This window comes from Tachyglossus aculeatus, chromosome 3 (assembly GCF_015852505.1).
Source record: "Tachyglossus aculeatus isolate mTacAcu1 chromosome 3, mTacAcu1.pri, whole genome shotgun sequence".
In the NCBI taxonomy this organism is placed as follows: Eukaryota; Metazoa; Chordata; class Mammalia; order Monotremata; family Tachyglossidae; genus Tachyglossus; species Tachyglossus aculeatus.
Window position 1 is genome coordinate 33,911,574 of NC_052068.1, and position 20,874 is coordinate 33,932,447.

Sequence of the window (20,874 nt, forward strand, 5' to 3'; positions counted from 1 at the left end):
CCACGTGAGGCTCACAGCTTCATTCCTATTTTACAGCTTAGGTAACTGAGGCCCAGAGAAGTTAAGTGACTTGCCCAAAGTCACCCAGCAGACAAGTGGCTGGGGTGGGATTAGAACCCATGACATCTAACTCCCAAGCCTGTGCTCTTTCCACTAAGCCATGCTGCCTCTGCAGTTCAGAGAAGAGGAAGGGGAGGAGATGGGTTAAAGAGAAGGGAGAACTTTTCCCAATGTGGGGTTAGCAAGTGCTTAACGGATGCCATCATTATTAGAACGGGAAGAATGTGAGCCACAATCTATCAGAGTTCTCTTGCCACTAGGCCATGCTGCTTCCAAGAAGATGTGTCCTGAAAGCAGGAGAAAATGGGACATGGTAGAGGAAAGAGGTTCTTCTCTGGGTTTTTATCAATCAATCAGTCGTATTTATTAGGTCCTTACCGTCTGAAGAGCTGGGTACTAAACACTTGGGGGAGTACAATACAATAGAGTAAGTAGGTAGATTAGGTGTACATGGTCCCTTCCTTCGAAGACTTGACAATCAAGTCTAGGAAGCAGACTATAAAATAAATTACAGGTAGGGGGAAGCAACCAAGTTTAAGAGCTACATACTGAGCGCTGAGGGCAGATGGAAAAGGGCAAACATGAGCGCTTAGGGGATGAGGACTCAAGTGCATTAGAGAGGGAGATGGGGAGGAGAGAATAGAGATTAGTCAGAGAAGACTTCCGGGAGATGTGATTTTAGCAGTCATTGAAGATGGGGAGGATGACCGTCTGCTGGTGTGAAAACGGAAGACAGGAGAGAGAGCCAGTGAGAGGTCGGAGAGTTTGGGGATCCAGCGGATTTCTACGGATGCTAGGCCTGAAAGCACACCTGGCTCATGTGGGGACCCAAGCAACACACCCTCAGATGCTGCGTCAGAGAGAGCAGCCTCAGTCAATCGGCCAATCAATGGTATGTGCTGAGGGCTTATTCTGGGCTGAACCCTGTCTAAAGCAGTTTGGAGAGGACAATAGAACCTCCCACCCCCTCCTTTATTCTCCTTCTGAGTCAGGGAATCCGGCTCTTTCAGACACAGAATCGCTCTGTGCTTGGCAGCAGTCCGCTCTGCCATCTAGTCCACTCCCTCCCAGTTGAGGTTTTTGAGAAAATATCTGAAGGGAAGGGAAACAGCAGTGGCTTTAACTGATGTCAAAATTACTCCCCAGGCTTGCTCCCGCAGTTGGCAACCTGCCCAGGTCCAGGACTAGATGGAACAAACCGTGTTAAGCGCAGAGTTGTGGGGGAAGGTGGGGACAGAAAAGCACTCTTCCCTCCCACTCTTAAATCTAGGAAAACATGTCGATGCAGGCCTAAGGTCACTGTCCCCCACCTCTAACCAGAACTGGGCTGGTGATCATTTCTATTCATTGAGTTACGTTGTGGCCCTGATGCTTTAGCTATGTTCAGTTCTTGGGAACCGACCTGATCTCTGGAGTGTGTTACTGTGAGTGACTATGGATGAGACAACAGGATTTGTTTATATATACTTTTTTAATGGTATTTGTTTTTTTGTTTGCTTTTTGATGGTATTTGTTAAGTGTTTATTATGTGCAAAGCACCGTTCTAAGCGCTGATTTAAGAGCTCACTACGTGCCAGGCACTGTACTAAGCACTGGGGTAGATACAAGCTAATCAGGTTGAACACAGTCCATGTCCCTCATTAATTCATTCAATCATATTTATTGAGTGCTTACTGTGTGCAGAGCACTGTACTAAGCACTTGGGAAGTACAAGTCAGCAACATATAGAGATGGCCTCTACCCAACAACGGGCTCACAGTCTAGAAGGGAGAGACAGACAAGAAAACAAAACATGTAGACAGGTGTCAAAATCGTCAGAACAAATAGACATAGCTATATGCACATCATTAACAAAATAAATCGAATAGTAAATATGCAGTGTGGCTCAGTGGAAAGAGCCCGGGTTTTAGAGTCAGCGGTCATGGGTTCAAACCCCGGCTCTGCCAATTGTCAGCTGTGTGACTTCGGGCAAGTCACTTAACTTCTCTGGGCCTCAGTTACCTCACCTGTAAAATGGGGATTAAGACTGTGAGCACCCTGTGGCACAACCTGATCACCTTGTAACCTCCCCAGTGCTTAGAACAGTGCTTTGAACATAGTAAGCGCTTAATAAATGCCATTATTATTATTATTATTATTATTATTATGTACAAGTAAAATAAATGGAGTAATAAATCTGTACAAATATATACAAGGGCTATGGGGAGGGAAAGGAGGTAGGGTGGGGGGATGGGGAGGAGGAGAGGAAAAAGGGGCTCAGTCTGGGATGGCCTCCTGGAGGAAGTGAGATCTCAGTAGGGCTTTGAAGGGAGGAAGAGAGCTAGCTTGGCGGATGTGTGGAGGGAAGGCATTCCAGCCCAGGGGGAGGACGTGGGCCGGGGATCGACAGTGGGACAGGTGAGAACGAGGTATGGTGAGAAGGTTAGTGGCAGAAGAGCTGAGGGTGTGGGCTGGGCTGGAGAAGGAGAGAAGAGAGGTGAGGTAGGAGGGGGCGACGGGGTGGACAGCCTTGAAGCCCAGGGTGAGGAGTTTTTGCTGGATTTGTAGGTTGACAGGCAGCCACTGGAGAATTTTGAGGAGGGAAGTGACATGCCCAGAGTGTTTCTGTACAAAGATAATCCAGGCAGCAGAGTGAAGTACTGGGGCTCAGTCTTAATCCCCTTTATCAGATGAGGAGCAGCTTGGCTCAATGGAAATGAGCTCGGGCTTTGGAGTCAGAGGTCATGGGTTCAAATCCTAGCTCCTCCAATTGTCAGCTGTGTGACTTTGGGCAAGACACTTAACTTCTCTGTGCCTCAGTTCCCTCATCTGTAAAATGGGGATGAAGACTGTGAGCCCCCCAGGGGACAACCTGGTCACCTTGTAAACTCTCCAGCACTTAGAACAGTGCTTTGCACATAGTAAGCGCTTAATAAATGTCATCATTATCATGAGGTAACTGAGGCACAAAGAAGTGAAGTGAGTAGCCTAAGGTGACACAATGGACAAGTGGGAGAGTTAAGATTAGAACTCAGGTCCTTCTGACTCCCAAGTCCGTGCTCTCAGAGCCCCATGCGGAACAGGGATTATGTCCAATATAATTATCCTGTACCTACTTCAGCACTTCCCTGCTCAGGGTCACACCTGGAGAGTTTCTATTACTCTACCAGTCTCGGCTATGGGAGGGAGAGTCAAGCAGAGGCCTGTCCGTTCCATTCCTAGCTTGGTCAGTGGCTAGCGAGTGGAAGGCAATCTGTTACGAGTCAAAACTCACCCATGCTGGGCAGCAGCGGCTTAGGAGAAAGTCGAGGGCGGAGACTCAAGTTTACTGCGCAGAAAGCGGCATTGGTAAACCACTTCCATATTATTACCAAGAAAACTCTAAGGATACACTACCAGAATGATTGCAGGTGGAGAGCGGGGCGTTCTGGAAGAGATGGTGTCCATATGGGTCAGAAACGACTCGACGGCATAAGACAAGACCTCAGCGCTTAGTAATAATAATAATAATTTTGGTATTTGTTAAGCGCTTACTATGTGCAAAGCACTGTTCTAAGCGCTGGGGAGGATACAAGGTGATCAGGTTGTCCCCCGTGGGGCTCACAGTCTTCATCCCCATTTTACAGATGAGGTAACGGAGGCCCAGAGAAGTGACGTGACTTGCCCAAAGTCACACAGCTGACAATGGGCAGGGCCGGGATTTGAAGCCATGACCTCTGACTCCAAAGCCTGGGCTCTTTTCCACTGAGCCACACTGCTTCTCTGTAGTACACTGCCTCGTACATAGTAAGCTCATAAGAAATACCATTTTTTAAAAAAGCAGCAGCTAAGTGGTAGAACTCAAGTACTTCTGACTCTCTGGCCTGTGCTCTAACCATTACGCCAGGGGTGTGTGTTGGCAGGGGTGTTTATAGGTGGGTGTTGGGGAGATTTGCTTTCTGGTGGGCTCTGCAGTTTCAGGGCAGCACGTGGATAGCATCTTCATGTTAATAAATGCTATCATTATTATTATTATTATCTTTGGAGAACACAGGACGTCGATCAAAAGACGATCAGGTGGTCCACATATCCGCTAGCGGATGTTACTGTCCTTAGACCGAGCTTAGGGGGTCGGGGCCTTGAACGGGCCCAGAGGGGCGGGGGCTCCGCAGTTGTCTCCTGGGGCTTAGCCCAGCCTCTACCCCTCACTCCAAGACTGAATTGCCATCCTCAGCAGGCCCTCTGAAAACAAGGATTAGTCTGAAATCCCGGCGATTGCCGGCCTGTGGGTCTAGGAATGCCCCCTGACAGCGGCCAGTTTCTCCCGCATCTGGGCTGAAACCCAAAAGCTGAAATCTGCAGGCTGTGAGGGGGTCTCAGCCCTGTCAGCCCTAGGGAATCTCAGTTTCCACCCCAGCGTTGGTGCTCTCCTCCAGTCCTTTAAGATCAAGATCACAAATCTCTCTGAAGCAAGAGGACATTGTCAGACCTCATGAAGAATATCCTGGCTATGAGAATTGTTAGGTACTTGAAGAGGCTGCCAAGGAAATGAGGGTGTCCTGTCTCGGAAGTCCTCTGGAAACAGGAGGGGCTTCAGGTGTAGTTCTGGAAAGAGACAGGGAAAAAGCTAGATGACAGTTAGAATCCCATGTTCATCCTTTGGCTCTTTCTCCACAACAAAATGTCAATTTCCAAGCCTTAGGGAGAGATGGGCTCTGGGTCTGAGAACCTTGGAAACACGGCCTGATGTAAGTTCTGATTCCTACCTAACCGTTCCTTCTCTAAAACCCCTACTTTCAGATTTCCAAGGTCTCAAGTGGTCTGAAAGCTCATTTTGATGAATGAGGGCTACATTTTGGATACTGAAAACAAAATGTGAAGAGAGTTTTTAGGAACAGCAGGAGGGATGGAGATAGATAACAGGTAGAACTTCCAGATCATCGAGACTGTGGAATTCCTAATAATTGTCGAGTGGGGATGTAGAATCTCCTTCCCTGGAGGTCTTCCCCATAAATCATAGCCACTGAATGAGGCAAGGGGCGTAACAAAACAGAAACCATCAGTAAGATACAAATGAGATCAGTTTCCCAGTGAAGCTTAAGAAGCAGCATGGCCTAGTGGAAAGAGTCAGGACCTGGGTTCTAATTCCAGCTCTTCCACCTACCTGCTGTTTGACCTTGGGTAAATCACTTAACTTCTCTGTGTCTCAGTTCTCTCTCAGCTCCTTGTAGGCAGGGAATGTGATGCTTATTGTTGTATTGTTCTCTCCCAATACAGAAAGCACTGTGAAGAGAAAGCACTTTTTCTCCTCCTCCTTCTCCTCCTTGTCCTTTTTCTCCTCCTCCTTCTCCCTTTCCTCTTCCTCCTTCTCTTCCTTCTCCTCCTCCTCCTCCTCCTTCTTCTTCTCAGCCTTCTCCTTCTTCTTCTCCTCCTATCTCTCCTCCTTCTCCTCTTCCTTCTCCTCCTCCTCCTCCTCCTCCTTCTTCTCCTTTTTCTACTCCTCCTCATCATCCTCCTCCTCCTTCTCCTCCTCCTCCCGTGGCTCAGTGGAAAGAGCTCGGGCTTGGGAGTCAGAGGTCATGGGTTTGAATCCTGGCTCCGCCACTTGTCAGCTGTGTGACTTGGGGCAAGTCACAACTTCTCTGTGCCTCAGTTCCCTCATCTGTAAAATGGGGATTAAGACTGTGAGCCCCACGTGGGACAACCTGGTCACCTTGTATCCTCCCCAGCACTTAGAACAGTGCTTTGCACATAGTAAGCACTTAACAAATGCCATCATTATTATTATTATTATTAATAAATATGATTCATGATTGATTCCCTCATCTGCGAAATGGGGGCTCAATCCCTGTTCTCCCTCCTACTTAGACTGTGAGCTCCATGTGAGACCTGATTCTCACATGCCCCAGTGCTTGGTACAGTGCTTGGCATGTAGTAAACATTTAACATATATTACAATTAATAATTTACGAAGTCTCAGGTCTGCTCAGATGGAAACAAATCTGACAGTCCTTTCTCTTTCTTTCCAAAATCTACATAAAATATGACAGCCTTACAAACACTTTTTAAAAATCTATCAGCCCACTGAAATTTCTGCCAGTCCTCTTCACTTCCCCCAAACTGATTTGGTTTGCAGAGCACACTAATTACAGTTCACTGACCCCCGCATATATCCTCCAATAAGGATGAATTTCAGGACACGGTGCAATAATACTCCTGTATAAATATAAAATCTGATGATGTTGGTAGATAATTTTTGAGTTGTTGTTTTTTTCCCTCTTTCATTCCTAACTTATCCCTCTACATCTAGATCTCAATATCAATCTCATCCACACAAACAGCAGGAAAATCCCAGTGGGTAAATAACCAGGTGAGTATTGATCTAGCTCAAATCTGTTTCCCGAAGGCTCACTCATGTGTACATGTGCGTGGACTCAATGATTTATTTTGACCACTCAAGTTCATTCATTCAATCATATTTATTGAGCGCTTACTGTGTGCAGAGCACTGTACTAAGCACTTGGGAAGTACAAGTTGGCAGCATATAGAGATGGTCCCTACCCAACAATGGGCTCACAGTCTAGATGATTAAAGTTGTAAATACTTTTATGATTGTCTCCCCAATTAGTGTGAGCTTCTTGTAGAGAGGGAATGTGTGACTTCTTTATTTGGTACTTCCCAAGCACCACACCAAATGGGAGCGCAAATAAAAGGCTGCTCCTGTGACTGCTAATAATAATAATGGTATTTGTTAAGTGCTTACTATGTGCCAAGCACTGTTCTACGCCCTAGGGTAGATACAAGGTAAATCAGGTTGTCCCACCTGGGGCTCACAGTCTTAATCCCCATTTTACAGATGAGGTAACTGAGGCACAGAGAAGTGAAGTGACTTGCCCAAAGTCACACAGCTGACAAGTGGCGGAGCTGGGATTAGAACCCACAACCTCTGACTCCCAAACCCGGGCCCTTTCCACTAAGCCACGCTGCTTCTCAACTATAATTGTTACAATTACTATAACTGTTACTACTACTGTTATTACTACTATTACGATGACTACTATACTTGTTTTAATCAATCAATAATAATAATAATAATAATGGCATTTATTAAGCGCTTACTATGTGCAAAACACTGTTCTAAGTGCTGGGGAGGTTGCAAGGTGATCAGGTTGTCCCACGGGGGGCTCACAGTCTTAATCCCCATTTTACAGATGAGGTAACTGAGGCACAGAGGAGTTAACATATATAGTGAGCACTTACTATGTGCAGAGCACTGTACTAAGCACTTGGGAAAGTACAATGCAACAATATATATTGTCCCAAATGAGCTTACCATCTAGAGGGGGAGAAAGATGTTAATATAAATAAATAAATTATGGATATGCACATAAGTGCTGTGGGGCTGGGAGGAGGGAATGAAGAAAGGAAGTAAGTCAGTGTGACACAGGAAGGAGTGGAAGAAAAGGAAAAGGGGGCTTAATCTGGGAAGGCCTTTTGGAGGAAATGTACCTGGAATAAGGTTTTGAAGCCAGGGAGAGTAATTGTCGGATGGATATGAAGAGGGAGGGCATTCCAAGCCAGAGGCATGAAGTAGACGAGAGGTCGGCGGTGAGATAGATGAGATCGAAGTACAGTGGGTAGGATGGCAATAGAGGAGTGAAGTGCCCGAGCTGGGTTGTAGTAAGAAAGTAGTGAGGTGAGGTAGGAAAAACTGATTGAGCGCATTAAAGTTGATGGTAAGGAGTTTCTGTTTGATACAGAGGTGAATGGGGAACCACTGGAGGTTCTTGGGGATTGGGGAAACGTGTCCTGAATATTTTTGTAGAAAAATGTACTTTGTAGAGAAGCGGTGGGGCTCAGTGGAAAATGGGGATTAAGACTGTGAGCCCCATGTGGGACAACCTGATAATCTTGTATCTCTCCCAGTGCTTAGAACAGTGCTTGGCACATAGTAAGTGCTTAACAAATACCATTATTATTATTATTGTTAATAAAGGGTACCAATCCCATTGCAAGGGTGACGCAGATGGGAGAGGGAGTAGGGGAAATGAGGGCTTAGTTGGGGAAGGCCTCTTGGAGGAGATGGGATTTCAGTAAAGCTTGGAAGGTGGAAAGAGTGGTGGTCTGTCAGATATGAAGAAGGGAAGCAGCTGCTTAGAGAAGCAGCGTGGCTCAGTGGAAAGAGCCCGGGCTTTGGAGTCAGAGGCCATGGGTTCGAATCCTGGCTCTGCCAATTGTCAGCTGCGTGACTTGGGCAAGTCACTTCACTTCTCTATACCTGTTACCTCATCTGTAAAATGGGGATTAAGAATGTGAGCCCCCTCTGGGACAACCTGATAATAATAATAATAATAATGGTGGCATTTGTTAAGCGCTTACTATGTGCAAAGCACTGTTCTAAGCGCTGGGGGGGATACAAGGTGATCAGGTTGTCCCACGTGGGGCTCACAGTCTTAACCCCCATTTTACAGATGAGGTATCTGAGGCTCAGAGAAGTTAAGTGACTTGCCCAAGGTCACACAACAGACATGTGGTGGAGCCGGGATTCAAACCCATGACCTCTGACTCCAAAGCCCGTGCTCTTTCCACTGAGCCATGCTGCTTCTCTCACCTTGTAACCTCCCCAGTGCTTAGAACAGTGCTTTGCACATAGTAAGTGCTTAATAAATGCCATTATTATTATTATTATTATTATTATTATTTAAAATTATCCAGGCAGCAGAGTGAAGTAAGGACTGGAGTGGGGTGAAACAGGAGGCAGGGAGGTCAGCAAGGAGGCTGTTAGAGTAATCAAGGCAGGATAGGGCAAGTGTTTGTACTAACATGGTAGCAGTTGGGATGGAGAGGAAAGGCCGGATTTTAGCAATGTTTTACTATTACTCTTATTACTACTACTGCTCTTACTCTTACTACTACTATTACTATTATTACTACTATTGCTATTATTACTATTACTGCTACTACTACTATTACTATTACTGCTATTATTACCCTTCCTACTACTACGCAGCATGGCTCAGTAGAAAGAGCATGGGCTTTGGAGTCAGAGGGCGTGGGTTCAAATCCCGGCTCTGCCGATTGTCAGCTGTATGACTTTGGGCAAGTCACTTAACTTCTCTGTGCCTCAGTTACCTCATCTGTAAAAAATGGGGATTAAGACTGTGAGCCCCCGTGGGACAACCTGATCACCTTGTAAACTACCCAGTGCTTAGAACAGTGCTTTGCATGTAGTAAGCGCTTAATAAATGCCATTATTATTATTATTACTATTACTGCTTCAACCAGTACTATTACTACTACTATTATTACTCTTACTACTACTATTATTACTACTATTACTGCTATCCCCACCACTGCTGCTATGACAACTATTTTTACTCTGTTATTAATACTATTATTATTACTGCTATTACAGGAGCAGATGGTGGAATTTCCTCTCCCCCTACCCTTCCCTACCTTTTCCATTCCCAGAGAAGACTAACTGGGGCCAATCTACCTAATGATTTCCTGGTAATATCAGTTCTGATCTCTCCCTCCACCTCCAGGCTTCCTTAATAATAATAATAATAATAATAATAATAATAATAACAATAATAATAGCATTTATTAAGTGCTTACTATGTGCAAAGCACTGTTCTAAGCACTGGGGAGGTTACAAAGTGATCAGGTTGTCCCACGGGGGGCTCACAATCTTAATCCCCATTTTACAGATGAGGTAACTGAGGCCCAGAGAAGTTAAGTGACTTGCCCAAAGTCACACAGCTGACAATCGGTGAAGCCAGGATTCGAACCCATGACTTCTGACTCCAAAGCCTTCCATCTCCTTGCTTCCTGTCCCCAACTGTCTCTCCACAGTCACCTCTCGATCCTCCGCATGTGCAGATTAGGAGTCGTGCACCATTTTGCATTTAAGACAAAAACATATTATTTATATGTGTGTTTAGTACCTGCTTATTCGTGCGGCCAAACTATGACCAAAATAACTATAAATGCACATCTATTTCGAAACTGAGTGAACATGTGTTTGTGTGCGCTGCGGGTGCTTGTGCTTGTAATAAAGTTCTGACCTGATCAAATTTCACTCTCATTAGGTGGAAAAAAAAATCAAGAAGAAAGGAGAAAAAATAGAGGAAAAAAGGCTGGAAACAAAATAAAGAGGAAGTTAATAGAGTCAGCCTTCAGACCACAGACTTTAAGGTAGTCAACAGCTCTCCCTCCTCTACTTATCTTCATTCCTCCCCAACTAAACACCATTATGCAAGTTTTGTTCCACTACACAAGTGGCACTTACACAAGCGTTGATGATAGATAAGTGCTGCAGATGGTTGTTGGTTGGAACAACTTGGAGTGTTGGGAATTAGATGAGGAAGACTTCATGGAGGGGGTGGAATTTGGGCTTTGAAGCGTGAGTTGACTGTAGTCTGACCTGATTAAGTCGGACTTTGTGCCGCTCCAGTGCGCCTCAGGGCTCCCGAAATCTGGAACCCATGGATTGGACACAGCCCGTGCAAGTTTCCTGTTCCCGACAGCACGAGTGTTGGCAGCCTTACTTTAAATTCTGGCATTTTTTTTTAAATGATGGAGGACACTTCACCTCACAGTAATGCTAGGCTGGACTGAGGAAAGACGAGGCAGGTGGGACCCAAGGCCTGTTCCTTCAAGGAAGCCTGCTGTTTAACTGTAAGCATTTTGTGGGCAGGGAATGTGTCTGTTTATTGTTATATAGTACTCTCCCAAGTGCTTATTATTATGGTATTTGTTAAGCACTTACCATATGCCAGACACCATACTAAGCACTGGGGTGGATACGAGCAAATCAGCCTGGACACAGTCCCTGTTCCCCGTGGGGCTACCAGCCTCAATCCCCATTTTACAGATGAGGAGACTGCAACACTGAGAAGTGAAGTGACTTGCCCAAGGTGTGGCTCAGTGGAAAGAGCCCGGGCTTTGGAGTCAGAGGTTAGGGGTTCAGATCCCGGCTCCGCCAATTGTCAGCTGTGTGACTTTGGCCAAGTCACTGGGCCTCAGTTACCTCATCTGGAAAATGGGGATTAAGTCTGTGAGCCCCCCATGGGACAACCTGATCACCTTGTAACCTCCCCAGCGCTTAGAACAGTGCTTTGCACATAGTAAGCTCTTAATAAATGCCATCATTATTATTATTATGACCTTCTGATTCCCAGGCCCATGCTCTATCCCCTCTGCCATGTTGCTTCTTAGTACAGTGCTTTGCACACAGTAAGCACTCAATAAATACGATTGAATGAATGAATGACCCACTGAGGCGAGTTGGCTACTTTATGCTCTCTCCCTTTCATCTTCCCATCCTTGCCTGGCAACTGGGGCTGTCCTGAGGCCCCAGAGTATAAGAGCACTAAAAGGGGGACTGGGCAAGTTGGGAGAAATGGTTAGGATTAGGGATTTGGGCACTAAAGGTAATAAACTGGGGGATTAAGATTGTGAACCCCACGTGGGATGTCACGCGAGCCTCTCCAGCTCATACCAACTGGACCGGAGCCTAGGTGACATGAAGTACGGTCAAACCACACCTCTGATCACCAAGGTTACTGTGGAAAGTTTTTTACTTGGTTTTACCAAAGTGCAAGTGAGTGACATATACACACACCCATTCACTCCGCTCCACCAAGAGTCCAGTACCCGTCTGCTGGTCAAGGGAGCCCATTCGGCTGATGCTTCTTCTTTCTGCTTCCAAATACGATTGAATGAATGAAAAGTGCAGTTGCCTTCTGCTGCTTCTGCTGCTCTCTTCTTCCCTACTTGCTTCTGCTCCAGTTGTTTCCGTCTGCTTCTCTATGTGCCTTTGCGTGTCTCCTCACGCTTCAAAGCGAGCGCCTTTTATCTGCCTTAGGAGTCGCAGCTGTGTCTCTACGTTGCAGTCATTGATTGGTTCAGACCATTACCGAGTAGAAAGCCCCCGCTCCCTCCATGATCCTCCCCAACAGGCCTGCAATCACCTGTCTCAGGTAGAGCCCGTCAGTGCCTTCGCAAAATCTCTTCCTTCTTGTTGTTCGCAGGATCACAGTCACTAAAAAAGGCAGCTTGTTGTGGGCTTACCACATGGGACGGGGACTGTACCCAAGCTGATTATCTTGTATCTACCCCAGCACTTAGAAAACTGCCTGGCACATAGTAAGCACTTAACAGATACCATCAAAAAATGGTATTCCCAATGGTTATTTGGTCAAGACTATGGCTTTATCGGTCAAGATAAATACCATCAAAAAATGGTATTCCCGATGGTTTATTGGTCAAGACTATGGCTTTATCGGTCAAGACTAGGGAAGCATTGTGGCTCAGCGGAAAGAGCCCGGGCTTTGAAGTCAGAGGTCATCGGTTCAAATCCCAGCTCTGCCACTTGTCAGCTGGGTGACTTTGGGCAAGTCACTTCACTTCCCTGGGCCTCAGTTACCTCCTCTGTAAAATGAGGATTAAGACTGTGAGCCCCGCGTGGGACAACCTGATCACCTTGTAAATTCCCCAGCGCTTAGAATGGTGCTTTGCACATAGTAAGCGCTTAATAAAACGCCATAAAAAAAGACTATCTCAATCAATCAATCATTCATTCATTCAATCTTATTTATTGAGCGCTTACTGTGTGCAGAGCACTGTACTAAGCGCTTGGGAAGTACAAGTTGGCAACATATAAAGACAGTCCTTACCCAACAATGGGCTCACAGTCTAGAAGGGGGAGAATCAATCAATGGTATTTATTGAGCACATACTACATGCAGAGCACTGTACTAAGGTGCTTGGGAGAGTCCAATACAACAGAATATGCAGACATGTTCCCTGTCCATAGTGAGCTTACAGTCTAGAGGGGATGACAGACATTAATATGAATGAATAATTCATAATGTATAATTGAAAGATATGTACATCAGTGTTGTGGGGTTGGGAATGGGGCAAATATCAAATGTCCCACCTCTTCTGCCATCAGTCTGGTAGTGTATCCACAGAGTTTTCTTGGTAAAAATAGGGAAGTGGTTTACCATTGCCTTTTTCCAGTCGCTGGGGTAGACAGAAGATAATCAGGTTGGACGCAGTTCCTCTCCCATATAGACCTCACAGTCTTAATCCCCATTTTACAGATGAGGTAACTGAGGGGCAAAGCAACATCCACATGACTAGACGAGGCAGAAGGGAGAGCGATCTGGAAAAAAGAAGGCTTAATCTGGACTCTCCCCCTTCATATCCGACAGACGATTAAGCTCTCCACCTTCAAACCCTTACTGAAGGAACATCGTCTCCATGAGGCCTTCCCTGACTAAGCCCTCATTTCCTCTTTTCCCACTCCCTTCTGTGTTGTCCTGATTTGCTCCCTTATTCACCTCTCCCTTAGCCTCCTAACACATGGAATTTATTTATTTATATTAATGTCTGCCTCCCCCTCTAGACTGAAAGCTCATTGTGGTCAATCAATCGTATTTATTGAGCGCTTACTGTGTGCACAGCACTGTACTAATCGTTTAGTACAGTGCTCTGCACACAGTAAGCGCTCAATAAATACGATTGAATGAATAAGAGTACAACAAAACAGTACAACAGGCACATTCCCTGCCCAAGGGGAACGTGTCCACCTCTACTGTATTGTTATATTGTACTCTCCCAAGTGCTTAGTACAGTGCTCTGTGCTCAGTAGCGTTCAATAAATATGATTTAAAAAACTTGATGTGACACTTGCCTTTAGGGCATTTCCAATTGAACATTAGGGAAAACCCGACTGATTGTCGTGTTTGAAGGACTGAGGCACTGCTTGAGTGGGTGGAATTTATCCCAAGCAGACCCGAGGCAGAAATGGTAAGTTTCTACTTAAAATTCTACTTTTCTATTTTTCCCAGACTATGTGGATATGATCACTGTGTGCCAGTAACCCCACAGAGACTCCCCTGGCCTGCTTCAGGGAGGGAAAGGTGCAGCCTGAGGGAAGACAGAGCTAAGAATGCCTGCCAAAATCTGACTGGAACAGAAAGGGCCCCGGGCCTCAAACTGTCTAAAGGAGGCTGGTTGTGGGTGTTTTCAGCTGGGTTGAAGCCTCTCTAAGTCAAACACCATCCTATCAACAAACAAACTGAGAACCATCTCCCTTTCTCTCTGTCTCCACTTACCTAAACCCAATTTTTTAAATGGTAATTTGTCAGGAGAAGCAGGCCCACGTCATCCCCCGGGCCTGGAATGCCCTCCCTCTGCCCATCCACCAAGCTAGCTCTCTTCCTCCCTTCAAGGCCCTGCTGAGAGCTCACCTCCTCCAGGAGGCCTTCCCAGACTGAGCCCCTTCCTTCCTCTCCCCCTCGTCCCCCTCTCCATCCCCCCCATCTTACCTCCTTCCCTTCCCCACAGCACCTGTATATATGTATATATGGTTGTACATATTTATTACTCTATTTATTTATTTATTTCACTTGTACATATCTATTCTATTTATTTTATTTTGTTAGTATGTTTGGTTTTGTTCTCTGTCTCCCCCTTTTAGACTGTGAGCCCCCTGTTGGGTAGGGACTGTCTCTACGTGTTGCCAACTTGTACTTCCCAAGCGCTTAGTACAGTGCTCTGCACACAGTAAGCGCTCAATAAATACGATTGATTGATTGATTGAAAGAGCCCGGGCTTTGGAGTCAGAGGTCGTGGGTTCAAATCCCAGCTCCGCCAATTGTCAGCTGTGTGACTTTGGGCAAGTCACTTGACTTCTCTGGACCTCAGTTCCCTCATCTGTAAATGGGGATGAAGACTGTGAGCCCAACGTGGGACAACCTGATCACCTTGTATCCCCTCCAGAGCTTAGAACAGTGCTTTGCACATAGTAAGTGCTTAGAAAATACCGTTATTATTATTATTATTAAGTGCTTACTATGTGCTAGGCACCGTACTAATCGCCGAGGTCTTGTTTTACACCATTGAGTCGTTTCCGACCCATAGTGACTCCATGGACACATCTCTCCCAGAACGCCCCACCTCTATCTGTCATTATTCTGGTAGTGTATAATAATGTTGGTATTTGTTAAGCGCTTACTATGTGCAAAGCACTGTTCTAAGCGCTGGGGGGGAATCCAAGGAGATGAGGTTGTCCCATGTGGGGCACAGTCTTAATCCCCATTTTACAGATGAGGGAACTGAGGCACAGGGAAGTGAAGTGACTTCCACAGAGTTTTCTTGGTAAAAATATGGAAGTGGTTCATCATTGCTTTTTTCCAATCACTGAGGCAGATACAAGATAATCGGGTTAGACACAGTCCCTCTTCCATATAGAACTCCTGGTTGTAATCCCTCTTTTACAGATAAGGTAACAAAGGGACAAAGAAGTTAAGTATCTCACCCAAGGTCATACAGCAGACAAGTGGCGGAGCCAGGATTAGAACCCTGGTCCTTTGATTTCCAGACATGTGCCCTTTCCACTGTTCTATTAGGCAATGCCGCTTTTTTATGGTATTTGTTAAGCACTTTCTTTGTTCCAGTCACGATACCAAGCTCTGGGACAGATACAAGCCAGTCAGGTCCCAAATAGGCCTCGCAGTCTTAATTTCCACTTTATAGATGAGGTAACTGAGGCACAGAGAAGTGAAGTGACTTGTCCAAGGTCACACAGCAGACAAGTGGCAGAGCAGGGATTAGAACCCAGGTCCTTCTGATTCCCAGGCCCAGGCTTTATCCCCTTTCAAAACAATAAAGTTCAGAGAAAGCTGAAGGGTTTTTTGTTTCTTTTTAACATACAACTCAGAGCAAGATGCTTTCAACTAAATTCTGGTCTTTATAACTTATTGTCACCCACCTATCCAGCTTGGTCATCAGAAGAGTTCACTCCAATTTTCCCGTAGCCCAGATATCAGTCCTCCCTCATTCATTCATTTATTCAATCATATTTATTGAGCGCTGCAGAGCACTGTACTAAGCACTTGGGAAGTACAAGTTGGTAACATATAGAGACAGTCCCTACCCAACAGTGGGCTCACAGTCTAGAAGGGGGAGACAGACAACAAAGTAAAACATATTAACAAAATAAAATAAATAGGATAGTAAATATATACAAGTAAAATAAATAGAGTAATAAATCTCCCCTATTTACTCCCCTCCCCTATTTACTCCCCTCCCCTATTTACTCCCCTCCCCTATTTACTCCCAGATGTCTATTTCCAAGGCTGGTTTCATGTGTAAAGCTGGGCTTGTCCCCTGCATCATGGAACTTTAAGACTTCCTAGGACTGGAATTAAGATTTCAATTGCCCTACTGAGAGCTCACCTCCTCCAGGAGGCCTTCCCAGACTGAGCCCCGTCCTTCCTCTCCTCCTCCTCCCCCTCTCCATCCCAGTCTTACCTCCTTCCCTTCCCCACAGCACCTGTATATATGTATATATGTTTGTACATATTTATTACTCTACTTATTTATTTATTTTACTTGTACATATCTATTCTATTTATTTTATTTTGTTAATATGTTTGGTTTTGTTCTCTGTCTCCTCCTTCTAGACGGTGAGCCCACTGTTGGGTAGGGACCATCTCTATATGTTGCCAACTTGTACTTCCCAAGCGCTTAGTACAGTGCTCTGCACACAGTAAGCACTCAATAAATACGATTGATTGATTGATTTTTCAGAAGAGAAAGACCACAGGCCAAAAGTTGCTTTTTATTTCCTTCAAGAGCCCCTTGTGGGACAGGGTCTGTGTCTGACCTGATTATCTTATCTTGTATCTACCCCATCACTGGGAGGAAAACCTTCTTGTCTGAAAGAGAGGATGAAAGGCAGAGAACATTGTGTAGTTTTCATTCATCCGATCGTATTTATTGAGTGCTTACTGTGTGCAGAGCACTGTACTAAGCGCTTGAGAAGTACAAGGCAGCAACATATAAAGACGGTCCCCACCCAACAACGGGCTCACAGTCTAGAAAGGGGAGACAGATGACAAAACAAAACCTGTACAGTTTCTACAGAAGCAGCGTGACTCAGTGGAAAGAGCATGGGCTTTGGAGTCAGAAGTCATGGGTTTAAATCCTGACTCCGCCACTTGTCAGCTGTGTGACTTTGGGCAAGTCACTTAACTTCTCTGTGCCTCTGTTACCTCATCTGTTAAATGGGGATGAAAACTGTGAGCCCCCCGTGGGACAACCCCATCACCTTGTAACCTCCCCAGTGCTTAGAAGAGTGCTTTGCACATAGGAAGCACTTAATAAATGCCATTATTATTATTATTATTATTATTGTTGTTGTTATTATTATTATTATTATTATTATTATTATTATCATTATTATTATTATTACTAGAGGCCTTCAAGAATCCAGTAGACACCTTTGTGGCAGGCATAGTTTAGGTGTAGCCCTATTGTGAGGAAGGAAGGGGAACAAATGACTGTGGAATGCACTTCTAGGTTATTCTCTAGGAAAGGAAGTTTAGGAGAAGGCAGATTAGGATCAAGAAAACAATGAATGGGTTTTGGAGTAAAATGACCTGCCCTCTCAGTGAATGAAAAAAGAGCAAGGTCCCAGGGATGGGAGGAGAGAGAGGATTCCAACCTTTAATAATAATAATAATTATGGGATTGATTAAGTGCTTACTATGTGCAAAGCACTGTTCTAAGCACTGGGGAGGTTGCAAGGTGATCAGGTTGTCCCATGGGGGACTCACAGTCTTAATCCCCATTTGACAGATGAGGTAACTGAGGCCCAGAGAAGTGACTTGCCCAAAGTCACACAGGTGACAACTGGTGGAGCTGGATTTGAACTCATGACCTCTGACTCCAAAGCCCGGGCTCTTTCCACTGAGCCACGCTGCTTTGCATCTGAGGCTGGGGTATTTGGGGGACCGGGTCCGTGGGGTTTGCTCCAGACGGTGCTTTTCAAAAGGATTTGAGATCCTCAAGTGAGGATCTTACTTAGTGAGCGATAGAGAATTATTATCGAACCTCCAGCAGAATTCCTCATGAGGGATTGATCCTACCTGTCTGAGAGGTTCATAAACGCACCCCACCCACCCAAAATGGCATTTGTTACTTTTCCCACCTTGCTCTGCTTCTAGGGATATTCATGTTATAATAACGATTGCATTTATTAAGTGCTTACTATGTGCAAAGCACTGTCCTGTTCTCAAAGGGCTTCAGTGCCGCTATTGAAATCTAACAAAACACCCACCCACATGCGCATTCATTCATTCAATCATATTTATTGAGCGCTTACTGTGTGCAGAGCACCGTACTAAGCGCTTGGGAAGTACAAGTTGGTGACATATAGAGAGGGTCGCTACCCAACAGTGGGCTCACAGTCGCACGCCTACTCACCCCAAAACCCTCTAGGGAAGTGTAAAATGTGAAATGCCTCCTCCGATTACTGGGAGTTATTATGAGAACAGGGTGCTATTTTTAGAGCGAATACACACACACACTCCCCCAAACCCTCTAGGGAAGTGTAAAATGTGAAATGCCTCCTCCAATTACAGGGGGGTTTTATGAGACAGGGTGCCGTTTTTAGAGCGAGTACACACACCCACATAAGTGTGCACGCACACATATACACACATGGTCCTGCTCTCGCTCACAACAACGTTGCCGCGGCCCCTGTTCGTGTGGGATTCTGGAATTTAGATTGCCCGAGGAGCCCTGGAGATCATAAACTGAGTTCAGGAAAACAGAGTTAGGTAGGTGTGTCTAAAGAAGAGGAGCAGGGGTGCGGTGCTAATCTTAGCGCAGTCAGTGGGTGGGTGAGGATGGAAAGTTGGCAAGTGTGAGTCTGAAGGTTCCTCCGAAGCCAGACAGGATGATTTCAAGACACAAGCTGCCTTTAAGATATTCTACCACTCCCAAGGAGCCCCTTCTCAAAATCCCCGACTATCTAGGGGGATGGGTGAGGAACCATTCATAATAACAAAAATAATGAAAATAACAACAATGGCGGTATTTGTTAAGCGCTTACTATGTTCCAGCTACTATACTAAACTCTGGGGTGGACACAAGCAAATCGGGTTGGACACGGTCCCTGCCCCAAGTTGGGTTCACAGTCTTAATCCCCATTTTACTGATGAGGGGACTGAAGTCCAGAGAAATGAAGTGAGTTGCCCAAGGTCACCCAGCAGACAAGTGGCGGAACCGGGATTAGAACCCAGATCCGTCTGATTCCCGGGCCCGTGCTCTATCCATTATGAGAAGCAGCATGGCGTGGTGGATAAAACACGGGCTTGGGAGTCGGAAGGTTGCGAGTTCTAATCCCAGCTCCACCACTTGTCTGCTGTGTGACCTGGAATAAGGCACTTCCCTTCTCTGGGCCTCAGTTACCTCATCTGTAAAATGGGGATTGAGACTGTGAGCTCCACATGGGGCAGGGACTGTGTCCAATTCAATTTTCTTGTATAATAATAATAATGGCGTTTATTAAGTGCTTACTATGTGCAAAGCACTGTTCTAAGCGCTGGAGAGGTTACAAAGTAATTCATTCAATCGTATTTATTTAGTGCTTACTGTGTGCAGAGCACTGTACTAAGCGCTGGAGAGGTTACAAAGTGATTCATTCAATCGTATTTATTGAGTGCTTACTGTGTGCAGAGCACTGTACTAAGCGCTTACCATGTTGTCCCACAGGGTGCTCACAGTCTTAATCCCCATTTTACAGATGAGGCCCAGAGAAGTGAAGTGACTTGCCCAAAGTCACACAGCTGACAATTGGCGGAGCCAGGATTTGACCTCATGACCTCTGACTCCAAAGCCCGGGCTCTTCCCACTGAGCCACGCTGCTTCTCTTGTATCAACTCCGGCGCTTAGTTCAGGGCCTGGAACGTAGAAAGCACTTAACAGATACTGCAATTCTTTTTTGTTATTATTCACTAGGCCAGGCGGCTTCTCATTACTTTTCTCGTTATTGAGAAAAGTGGTACAAAGCCCAGGCGAATCGGCCTGGGGCGGGAAGGGAACAGTGCTTTGTATATAGTAAGCGCTTAATAAATGCCATAAAAAAAAAAAGGGAAGAGAGAGTGCAATCGCCATCTCTGAACTGAGCGTCTCCTGATTACCTGGGTCTCCACGGGCCTCCCTCCCGGCCCTGTGTCCCTACATCCCGGTGTTCCTGCCCGGGCTGGATTCCTGTGAGCTATTCTGAGCTCGGGCAGTGGAATTGGAGCCTTGAAAACCACCCCGGAGCACTTGTGGCCAGCTGTATTGAGCCAGAAAAAGTCCCTGGGGTGAGACTCAACGTGCCCTGCTGAACTCCACTTCCCGCCCGCTTCCTTTCCCTCTTCAGTTACACCCCTCCGTGGTCATCAGGAATTAGGGCCAGAGGAGGGGTTGTAATAATAATTGATAAAAATAAATCATTAGGATGGGATCTGTTAAGTGCTTGCTATGGGTCAAACACTGTTTTAGGGCTGCGGGAAAATACAAGTCAGGTTGGACAGAGTCCCTGTCCTATGGCCGGAGTTCGGCTCACAGTCTAGGTAGGGGACAATAGGATTTAATCTTCTAATAATAATAATAATGGCATTTGTTAAGGTCTTACTATGTGCAGATCACTGTTCTAAGCGCTGGGGGAGTACAAGGTGATCAAGTTGCCCCACACGGGGCTCACAATCAATCCCCATTTTACAGATGAGGTAACTGAGGCTCAGAGAAGTTAAGTGACTTGCCCAAGGTCACACAGCCGTCATGTGGTGGAGCAGGATTTGAACCCATCACCTCTGACTCCAAAGCCCGTGCTCTTTCCACCGAGCCACACTGCTTCTCTGCAATTCTAGACTGTGAGCCCAATGTTGGGTAGGGACCATATCTATATGTTGCCAACTTGTACTTCCCAAGCGCTTAGTACAGTGCCCTGCACACAGTAAGCGCTCAATAAATACGATTGAATGAATGAATTTAATCCCCATTTGA

At 45.8% G+C, this 20,874-nt stretch overlaps 1 non-coding gene across 1 annotated transcript; it reads left to right on the forward strand.

The window, feature by feature from the left end:
- Window positions 1-3,164: 3,164 nt before the first annotated feature.
- Window positions 3,165-3,303, forward strand: LOC119926306. Its single transcript, XR_005450193.1, has one exon. It is a non-coding gene; the product is annotated as a small nucleolar RNA SNORA7 (small nucleolar RNA).
- Window positions 3,304-20,874: the final 17,571 nt, after the last annotated feature.